The sequence below is a fragment of the Amborella trichopoda genome, chromosome 2, assembly GCF_054954075.1.
Source record: "Amborella trichopoda isolate Santa Cruz 75 chromosome 2, AtrichopodaSantaCruz75HAP2 v2.0, whole genome shotgun sequence".
NCBI lineage: Eukaryota > Viridiplantae > Streptophyta > Magnoliopsida > Amborellales > Amborellaceae > Amborella > Amborella trichopoda.
The window spans coordinates 53,863,644-53,875,112 of record NC_142337.1 but is presented as its reverse complement, the minus strand read 5'-3'; the positions used below and the strand labels follow the sequence as shown (position 1 = coordinate 53,875,112).

Sequence of the window (11,469 nt, the reverse complement as noted above, 5' to 3'; positions counted from 1 at the left end):
ACCATGACCAATGTCCAATTTTTCGTCCAATTTCACAAGTTCCCACTGATAACATCTCTGACTGGCAGCCTTATTGCCATAGAAAACAAACAGCACTTTAACCAGCAAGAAAAACATGGAGTTAATTATAAAAAAGCACCTATACGGGCTGCAAATAGTGTTGGAGCTTTCCCACTATTGCAATGGGTAAAGACCAACATCTTTACTCACACTGCAAAGAAAGATAACAAACAAACGAATCACCCACAAGGGGAATTAGAACCATGCTCAAGATACATCAATGAGCTTGTTGAGTTCCTCATCTCTTTGAATGTGTGGGAAGTTCTGAATTAGGCCCCCACATCACAGCTTCACAAATCTGACGACCAACTGCAAGGCTTGCATCCCCTTGACGTCTTTATTGCTGCAGATTTCTCGAGCGCATTGGCTTAGTTGTGCGCAGTCTTAAGAATATACTGATGATCTTCATGACGGTTTTCTTGCGCCGCATGGGGGTACATGTCGTGATTCTTTTCCTGAATCTTCATATTCTCATGGATATAGTCCAGTGCTTCTGTAGCATTTGTTACTCCAATTTGAGTGCTCCCTGCTAGGTTGCATTTTGGTCGGACCTATGTGATGTTATGCTGAAGTTGTAACACTTGGGTGTTGCGAGTTTACTCAGAAGTTGTAGTGCTTGGTGTGATTGCAATGCGTGCTTGACAAGACTTGGTTTGTCGAGTTTACACAGAAGTTGTAGTACTTTATGATTGGTGCTTGCTGCGCGCGCTTTGGTGGCTCAGAGTGTGGTTTGAGAGGGTGCAGATCTAGGGAAATTGTGGGGGTTAGAGAGAAAAAGGACAGAGGCAGCCATGCCTTATGTGGAAGGGGCATTGTTTTCTTGAGAGGATTTTGGTTGTTGGTAGCCATTTTCCTCTCTTTCCCTCGCCAGTCTCCACAAATTGGTCTGAATTGTATACATTTAGAGTTGTGGTGAATGGAATTTTCCTCTCTTCCCTCTCCAACCTCCACATTGGTCTGAATTGTATACATTTAGAGTTGTGGTGAATGGCGTCAGGATGGGATGCTGCCTGCAGTGTGTAGATTGAAGAGGCAGATGAAGATGCGGACTGTTTTTGAGATGCATGTGTTTGAAATTTATTGCATTTGATTCCTTTCTAAAATTGAACTTACAAACGCCCTTTATTCTTCCCTCTTCAAAATTGAATTTTGTATTACCCTTTTACTTTCCTGAAATTGGGCTTTCCTTTTTCCATTTAGTGTAATACCCTTTATTGTTTCCAACAATATTAATCGTTCAACGTAATCATCATAATTGGCATTTTCCTTCACATTTTAGCATACATGTTATTTGGAGCGTGTATGCTATGATCCATGGGAGCGTATCATACATCTAATCCCTCGGGGATAAGACTTATTTGCGAGGAATTGTTTAGTATGAAACTTTGGAACCTCTTAACAATCATTAGATGATTGTTTTAAAAAGAAAGAAAAAGTACGTTTTCTAACACTTCGATCCCACCCTAAAGTGTTTTTTCAATTTTGAGACATTTTTTTTTGAAGTGCATAAAGAGTGTGATTTAAAAGTTTCCTCTTTTGAGGTCCGTCTATTAGTTGTAAATGTTACATTCCTAAAATTTGGGGTCCTGAAGTTGCCTTTGGATAGGATTTTACCCGAGGAAGTTAATAGACAGTATAAAATCTTTTACCATTTGGTGAATTAGATGTACATTACTTCAAACAAAAATAAAATACATGTGCCTTCCCATCCCTATATTTTTCCCTTTATCTGTCCATTTTTTTTTGAAATGATTTCATGGTCAGCGTTCTTTTTGGAGAAAATTATTGAGAGGTTTAATTGGATTTTGCACACCTAAATAAATAAAAAGATGGGAATATTTGATAGTTTTTGTTGTGGCAAGGCACATCGAGCAATTGAGTACGGCCACCGGTCCCCTTTTACTGCAGTCAGCCATTTCTGCATTTCTCCGGGAGGCGTACTTGAGCTTTGGTTTCCTCCTGTGTTGTAGGTGTCCTTGACTGTCTTTTTATTTCTATTTTTCTTGGTTTGTGTTGGACCTAGACCTGGCCCAGCTCAGCCATGCCAGGGCTAGGGGCTTATGGTCCGGCCAGGGCAGGATCCAAAGGTGTGACATCTTATCACCTAGTTGCAACATAATTCACCCCAAAGGTGCGATGTTCCACAGAGGAACCCTATTAAGAGCAAGGTGGTCCCATGCTCCCCAGTGGATCGTGTTTTAGGCAAATCACATAATCGTGCGACACGCCATGGGTTTATTGCACCCATATTGCCCCCTTAAAAAAAAGAAGAAAATAACAAAAAACGTCTGTTAAGAAAAAAAAAAAAAAGGAAAAGAAAAAAGAAGGCAAAAGGGAAAATGATGGTTGTGATAAAAACCCTACAACGGGTGCTCCGGGCAAAAAATGTCACATCACATCACCTAAAATTGCATGACATATGGTCCATGCACTTCACCCAAACCTGTATGACATCTTATCAGATGATGTTAAACTGCTTGGACTCGAGGTAAAACTTGGTTATGGTCGCCCATTCTAGGAAAAAGTTTATACAAGGATGCTATCTTATAATGTAGAACTACGGATGCCCCTCAAAAATCCATAGAAAAAGGTAGTTTTATAGTTGAAAAACCTTTTGATGGATCATCTCGACATCGAGATGTATGACTATGAAAAATAAAAAGATTTTAAATGTCAGAAATAATGCATTTTACAACATATTATTTATACCGTTCATTTTCAAGATTTTCATATGTTTATGGATCTACTTGATTTTAATCATTTTTGAAATTTAAAATTTTATAATTAGATATAAAAATAGATTTTGAGATAATCTTAATAACATTTTACATCAAAATTATATACCATGGTAAAATTTGAAAGGCACCGTACCTCTACACCTACGGAGGCATCTGTATGCCAACTGTACCCCCATTCTATGTCTTGAATGTGTACCCCCATTCTCTTTACCCCCATTCTCTTTACCCACCCCTTTCTACCTGCCCTCTCACTCTCTTTACCCACCTTTTCTCTCTACCCCCTCTCTCTCTACCCGCCTTTTCTCATCCTTTCTACCTACACTCTCTATCTCTCTTTTCCTCTACCTGCCTTCTCTCTTTCTCTTTGGCTACCCGCCCCCTCTCTCTCTTTGTTTATCCGTCTCTCTCTATATACAAAATTTTGGAATTCAGAAAAGATCGTCCTGCAACTGCAAAATTCAAAAGCGAACTTTTTCTCTCTAAATTTCTTGAGTTTGTTAAGCAAAAACTGTTAAGCCTTTTTCAAAATCAAAGAAAACTTACCAACTCTATGTCTAGTTACAGTTGGTGTCAAGAAGCGCGCAGGCTCATAAATTTGTTACAAACGCATAATTTTTGCCATTGAAAGCATGAGTTCTGAAACCATAGATTGGGAGAGAGAGAGAAATGGAAAAACCATTTTTTTCTACTCATTTTGTTTTTTTTTTTTTTCTGCCTATTTTTCTGCTCTCCCTCCCAATTTTTATTTTTAGAGATAGAAAAGCGGGTAGAGAGAAACAAGACAAATCTATAAGAGAAAAAAAGATCCATAGGAGAGAGAGGGCGGTTATAGAGAGGGCTGGTAGAAGGAGAAAGAGAGGGCAGATAGAGAGAGTGTGAGAGAGTTGGGTAGAGACTAGATACAAAGTCCAAAGGAGAGAGAGCGGGTAGAGAGAGACGATAGATAGAGAGAGGACAGGTAGAGAGAGAAGGAGAGAGGGTGGATAGAGAGAAAGAGAGAGGGTAGGTAGAGAGAGAAAGATAGGAGCAGAGCATATTTATCTTAATTTTGTGTCTTCCTGATTGGGGGGGGGGGTAAATAGAAAAGAAAAGAGTGTTGAGTCTAGGATGTGATATTACAAATAAGGAAAATTATGTAAATATCCACTATAATTTCTATTATTATTAAAATACCAAATAGTTTTCATTATTATTGGTATGTTCGTTTTTTAACTTCATAACGATTTTTTTTAAAAAAGATGGTTTTACCTTTTTTCGATTTTTTTTAAAATAGAAAAGAGCTTTATTTCGATTTTTAAAAAACCGAAATTTTTTAGTTTCGATTTTTTAAAATCGATAATTTTCGTGCATAAAACCCAATTTAACCCCATCATACAAGCTCCTAGGATCATTTTTCTTGATATTTAAGGGTTCCAAAAATTTGTGTCCCCGCAAAGCAGTATCTTACAAACTTTTCTATCCCCCAATACAATATCCCACAAACTTGAAGAGATTGGCTCTCAAGCTGGTCTTGATCGGTACCTTTCTTATTCTTTCCTTATACTGTTGATTAATTTTGTCAAAATTAATACAATATTTTATTTATGTTTAACTATTTCTTGTGTATTGTTGAAGTAGATTTTTTTTGGGTAAACATTGTTGAAGTTGTTTATTTGTATAATTATTTGTTGTTTATTTTGTGTTTGTATTAATATTTGTTGTTTTGGGTCGTTTATTGAACAATTGATTTATTTACTAGTATATTATGTTGATATATATAGTAGTACACTATATTGTATTTGTTGTTTTGAGTAAATATTGTTCAACGTGTTTGTCTGCATTAATATTGGTTATTTGTTGTTTATCGATTTACAAATCAATATGTACGTACCTTCACTATAAATCATAAATCCATGAAATACCTTCAAAATACGAGAAATGCCGTCAAAATCCATAAAAAATCTTGAGCTTGTAATATAATTCAAAATCACTCTACCCTAAGCAGCCCGAAGCAGTTTGAACCTGACCGAAGCAATCCGAATCTGACCGAAGCTGTCCGAATCTAATCAAAGTTGTACCAAGCTTTACTTCGCTTCAGTTTATGCCTAAACTCCAAAGGTTTTGGCCTCTTTTTCCTAAGCGAAGTGAATTTGATAACATTGAGTTCGACCATTCTTTTCACATCGAAAGGTCATTTTATGGTATACATTTTGAGCATAGAATAAATTTTTACTTCTTTAAAAGTACGAACTAAAGGCAGCCTCTATCTTCATACAAATAACTAATTTGGGGATTATTTTCATGTTGAACCAAATGACTCCTAGGCACAGATGATATGGTAAATGTTTTGACATGCAACATGTTAGGATTTACTGGCCCTCTTAGATGTGGAAACAAAAAATCCATGAAGTTAGATCCCACTAAGATCTTGTACTTATCCAGCTAACCGAACAAAATTTTGGGAATTATTTTCATAGTGAACTGAATGACCCCTAGGCACATACGATGATGGAAAATATTTAGACACGCAACAACATGTTAGGATTTAACAGCCCTATGTTGAAACAGATCCATAATGTTGGATCCCATTAGGACCTTGTACTTATCCAGCTAGAAATAAAATAGACGAGAATATGAGTTATAATATAAAAATAAAACATGAAACACAAACGCCACAAGAAGACAAAGATTTACGTAGTTTACCTCAAGAAGGGTACATCTACAAGCACTATCTTGACCAACATCACATGTCGATCTCTCATCTTTTTTCCACAGTTAAACCACTATCCAGAAAAAGACAATCTATATTCCACAATTAAACTGCTTTTTAAGAAAATATTTCTATTCCACAGCGAAACCATCATTATTCCACAGCTAAACTACTGTTCAGGAAAATAACCTTGAGAGCAACTGAGACTTTCTCTAGCTACGAGGAAACCATTTATATTCCACGCCTAAACTACTATCTAATAAAAGAACCTTGAGAGCAACTGAGACTTTATCTAGCTAAATGAGAAAACCACTCGAACATGAGATGCAGAGGGTAGAGTAAATAAAGTTTTAAAGTGTCAAGGCTATTTTCGGTGTTTCAACAACTGAAATAAGGCTCATTTCGGTTTTTCAAAAACTAAAAAGGACATGACAGTAATAATAAAAATTATTTGGTATTTTGATAAGAACAAAAACCATAATGGATATTTACAAAGTTCGTTTTTTTGTTTTGGGTATCTATCATTTTATCTTAAAAAATAAATAAATAAATAAAAATAATAAAGAAGGAAAAAAATAAAGCAAACGTTTATTGTCCGCCTAAAATCGTTGAAGTTTTAAGTTTGGGAAGGCCTTCGAGTTCAAAACCCGAAGGAGACGTCGTTTTTTGATCTCTCGCATCTCTGACGCTGCAAGCCCTAGGCGCTTTCCTCCCTCTTTCTCTTCCATCCAAAGTGATTTGTCTCCAAGCCTTAACCGCTCTCCTCCCTGCAACCAGGTACGCCTCTCTCCCATCTTCTCTCTCACATTCCTTCTCTCCCTCTGATCTCTCTCTTCTGCTCTCTCACTACTGAAACCCTAGTTTCCGCTATTAAATGTTCGGTGGAGCTCAATTGTCTTCTGAGAAACCAGAGAGTTAAACCTATCGAGAAATCTTAGCGTTTCCTCAATTAAAAGCCTTAAAGCTACAGAAACTACTACTATTTCCTCAATTAAAGCGCTTATTTTGCTTTTTAAGTATAGTTTCCAGGACTCTCTGAAGGCCCTTTCCACATTAAAAAGCTTTATGGAAATTTAGGTTTAAAAAGGCCTAAAAACTTAGGTTTAAAAAGGCCTAAAAACTTAGGTTTATGGAAACTTAGGTTTAAAAAGGCCTAAAAACTTAGGTTTAAAAAGGTCCTTTCCACATTAAAAAGCTTTATGGAAACTTAGGTTTAAAAAGGCCTAAAACTTAGGTTTAAAAAGGCCTAAAAACAATTGGATTAACTTCATTTTTTATTTTTGTTTTTTCGTTTTGTGTTGTAATTTTTGTTGTATATTTCTATTGTTTGTCTCGTTGGTCTTTTTTATTTACTGTATTTGTTTCTTTTCTTTATTTTACTGTATTTTGTTTTCTTTTGTATTCTTATTTGGCTTAGTACTCTTATTGGGATTCATGTGCGTGTATCATTTATTGATTTCTTAAGCCTTAGATCCCTAATTATATGTACTTCGAAGCTCAATGCTTCAGCTAGTATTTGTTCCTGAAAGTTTATATAGTAGTTATTGAAATTAATTTCAAAAAAATAAAGGGTTGTTACTATATAATCTTGAAGGATTTGCTCTGATAATGTGTGAACGGTAGGCTTCATTTTCCCTGGTTTTGGATTCAAATTTGTTCTTACAGCCATGACAGTAAAAGTAAAAGTTTTTGGGCTACTCATTGTGATGGATTTTGGCTTGGTCTTTTTTTCTCTTTTTTTTTACTGATTTTATGGTCATTATCTTAGGGAATTGTATACAATGGGACCATTTACATGAGGTCGCAATTACTATGTGAAATTTGATAGCTTGGGTGTTCGAAAAAATTTCTTTTGAACTGTGTGCATGGTCATTGAAATAAATGCAGCCACTCAATTTCACATCTAATGGTCAAGATTAATTGTGACTACCTTGTAAGGAGGTAAGTGGTCTCTTTATATACTTTTCCTTATCTTATTCTTGACTATCCATTTTCTGTTTTATTGTTGTTTTTGTGTTTTTATTAGTGAGAAAAAATTAAAATCTGATATATGATGTTCCTCATTAGGCTTCTATTTACGTGGATCTTGGATAGTTTTTAAGGATCAAGATAAATGTTTTTTCAAATCCATCATGTTGTCTTCATTCTCAGTTTTTTTTAGTTCTCATATGTATATTTTCTTCTGTTTTTGGATTTTGTTATTGTTTTTTTTGTTTTCCATCTCCTGTTTTTCTTGGTTTTGTCTTTTTTGGAATTTATAAGTCTTTTGTTTGTTTTTTTTGGGTCTTGTCATGTGAAGCCAAGCTATTTATATATGTACCATTTATGATTTTCTTTTCAAAATCTGGTTCTTGAGTTTTTAAAACTAGTTTATTTTTAATTTTCTTGCGGTTAGGGCTTTTCCTGAATTATTGTCCTTTCTCTTGCTCACGGAAATTTTATTATGTTTTAATGCCATGGCTTCTTTGAATTCAGTCTCAGAGATATTTGTTAGATATCTTCCATTTATGATTTTTTTTCAAAATCTGGTTCTTGAGTTTTTAAAACTTGTTTATTTTTAATTTTCTTGCGGTTGGGGCTTTTCCTGAATTATTGTCCTTTCTCTTGCTCACCGAAATTTTATTGTGTTGTTAATGCCATGGCTTTATTGAATTCAGTCTCAGAATTATTTGTTTAAGTTATACTGGGAGCATTGTTTAGATCCCAAATTTTGGAGATGTGATCTCTAGAACCTTTCAATCAACCTCAAATAAAATAAAATACTAAAAATAAAAATAAAAATAAACTCTCGCTCTTTTATGTGCAAAAAAAAAAAAAAAAAAAAAAAAAACATCCAAGGTTGCGCTAGAACTTTCGAGTTTTTAAATGGAATGATCTAGAATTTCAAGAACTTAAAATTCAATTTTTTTGTTTGAAAATAATCATTTACTTATAGTGAGATGGATTCCATTATTTCAAGTAAAACAAAAATATCCCCAAGTAAGATAATTGAAGATAAAAGTCCTTCCTATTCGAAACTTGGCCAAGCGCCTAAGCCAAACAAATTAGGTACATCGCCTATTTCTTGAATATTTAGAGTGATTTACGTAGGGACCCTAGAATTTTAGGTAAAATATAAAATGCTCCATTTATTGGCCAAAATTATAAATAAGGTCAATCAACCCATATTTTTTTTTTTTCAAAATTGCTTCTTGGTCAAACTGAATTTTGATTTATTTTAGTTTTTTTCAGTTTTTTCATTAGTAGGGTGGCCCCTTAAAGCTTGGGGCATTGCCCTACTAACGAAAAAACTAAAAAAATAATAATTCAAAAGTTAAATCGATCGAGGGGCAATATTGGAAAGATAAAACAAATGGGTTGACTGACTTTCTTTGTAATTTGAGCAGAGCATTTCATATTTTACTTTAAATTTTAGGAGCGACCTTACGTAAATCACTCTAATTTTTAATTTTTTATTTTATCTATATATTCTTGTAACCCCTCTCTAGAAGCCGTTAAAATACTTTCAAATGCCTATGTCCCTTAAATATCTTCATTAATTCTCATCCCGTTCCTTTAATACCTATATCCTCCTCTCCGTGCAATCCAAGAAACATTAGGAATTCTTTCTTAGATCTATCTCTACAAAGCTTCCTAACAGAAAATTTAATTGTCATAGGAAGCCTCCTAATCGAAATTAAAAAGAAAATTTAATTGTCATAGGAAGCCTCCTAATCGAAATTAAAAAGAAAGAAAATAATAATCTTTTATCTTCCCGTATAACGTCCTAAATAAATTCGTATATCTCCTCCGGCCCTTTTTTTGGTGAGTACAACTTTGAGCTTCATTTAATATCAATCGATCACATATATCATAGGATTCTTATGGAAAAAGTTTAAATAAGGTTGTAACCTTAAAATGTAGATTAAAGATACACCTAAAAAATCCATCATAAATGGTTGTTTTAGATGTTGAAAAACTCTCTGATTGATTATCTCGACATCGAGATATATGAATATGAAAAGATAAAAAGATTTCGAGCCCGTGAAATAGTGTATCTTACAACATATTATTTGAACCGTCAATTTTTAAGATTTTTATGTGTTTATAGATTTACTTGATTTGAATCATTTTTAAAGTTGAAAATTTTGTAATTAGAGATGAAAATAAATTCTCAAATCATAATAATAATTTTTGATATCGAATTACATTTATGATAAAATTTAGAAGTGTCCGTGCCCTTAATTTTTTTTTGGGTAAATATTGCCCTTTAATTGGATTGTTTAAGGTTGCATTACAGTTTAAATTCAAATTTATTGCGTTTGAATTCAAACTTAAATAGGTTGCAACTTATTGTAGTGTTTTTTTTGGGTATCCCCATTTCTAACTTTTATGTATCTCTCTTTTATTAAGGAAACACCGGTCCAACGCCACACCCACCTACTACCTCTTATCATATTCAACCATGGTGCAGAAGAGGTTCCCTAAGAATTCAAAGACAAAGAGAGCAACGGCAGTGGGGAAGAGATTGGCCACGGTTCCTTCCCTCGAAGTCCTTATTCTCGAAGAAGTTTCATACCCAAAACAGAAGAGATCAGTATTAAAAGGAGCATTGGACAAGGTTCCTACCCTCGAATTTCTCATTCGTGAAGCTCTTTCATACCCAAAAAGGAAGAGATCAGCATCCAAAGGAGAAAGGAAGAGAAAGTTTCTTGTTTCTGAACAGAAGAAATCGCCGCCTGAAGATTCAGGCACCGAGCAAGACTTTCATGTGTGATGATATTATGGAACAAATTTTATTGGGAGTCCCTTTAAAAGCCCTTGGCAGGTTCAGATCCGTTTCTAAACAATGGAATGAACTACTCTCCTCTCTCTCTTTCGCACGAACCCATTATCTCGCACCTCCGTCGGCATCCACTCCCTTTGCTCTTATTTTTACCAAACCAGATTCTGGACAATGCTATTCCCTCTCTCTCTTTCCTTCTAAACTCAATCGAAACCCTCCCATCATTTAGGCTCCTGGCTTGCAGCAATGGTATGCTATGCGGAAATAAGTTCGGCTTTGGCCTCAACGTTTTTAACCCTATCACCCTTGATTTTATGACCGTCGAGAAGGATTTCAAGTTCCGATACAGTTTCATGTTTGGATTCTATTACAACCCTGTGAGCACCACATTTTATATGCTGGCATCATCACTCTTTTGGATGCTATACTCATCGAACGCTGGAAAGTGGATGGAAGTGAGGTCTCCGGGCCGCCGTCGATGGCCTCTCAATGTATTCCGCAACATTCTCACATGCATGCTCGGAAAATTCTACAATGTTTTCTATGCAGGAGAATCCGGAGGGTATAACATCGAGGTTTTCGACACAGCGAGAGAGGAGTGGGAGGAGAGCCTTCCATTGTCCACAGGACTCCCACGCCCGGATTACTCCGATTTTGGGTTTAAATTCCTTGAATGGGATGGGCACATATGTTTTGTTCATGGTTGGTTTCATGAGGGCAATAGAAAAGAATGCAGAATGGGAATATGGGTTTTGAGGCCCAGGAAAGAAGATGGGATAAAATGATAGAAATGGGCCTTGGGAAAAACTGGACAAATTTTGAGAACTGTTTTGCATATCTCAAAGTGACGATGATGATGCACGGTGAGTTTCTCTTTATTGGCATGCTGGGTCATAGCATCTCCTTATTCAATTTGAGGAGCGGACAGAGAAGTGAATTGAAGTGGAGCACCAGAAAGTTTGGGTATTTGCACAGGCTGATTCTTTACAAACCCTCACTCCTTAGCTTTAAACACATTGCTCTGAGGGATCCGTCTCTAATTGAACTGTTGATGCAAATTTAATTTATTGGTAATGGTCTATGCTTTCTTTTTCTAATTTTATATATTTGTTCGTCCTTTGAGGTATCTATCTATAATTGAAATGTTGATACAAATTTATGTGTATAAAGTTATGGAAATGCATACAATGAGAGCATTTGCCTTTGATACAAAGAAA

At 35.2% G+C, this 11,469-nt stretch overlaps 2 long non-coding RNA genes across 2 annotated transcripts; both read left to right on the top strand.

Moving 5' to 3' along the window:
* The first annotated feature begins 409 nt into the window (after positions 1-409).
* LOC148783350 (uncharacterized) lies at positions 410-1,163 on the top strand. The gene is made up of 2 exons (XR_016049605.1): positions 410-494; positions 594-1,163. It is a non-coding gene; the product is annotated as an uncharacterized LOC148783350 (long non-coding RNA).
* A 4,946-nt stretch (positions 1,164-6,109) lies between these two features.
* On the top strand, positions 6,110-11,469 carry LOC148783349 (uncharacterized). Its single transcript, XR_016049604.1, has 2 exons — positions 6,110-6,264; positions 9,880-11,469. It is a non-coding gene; the product is annotated as an uncharacterized LOC148783349 (long non-coding RNA).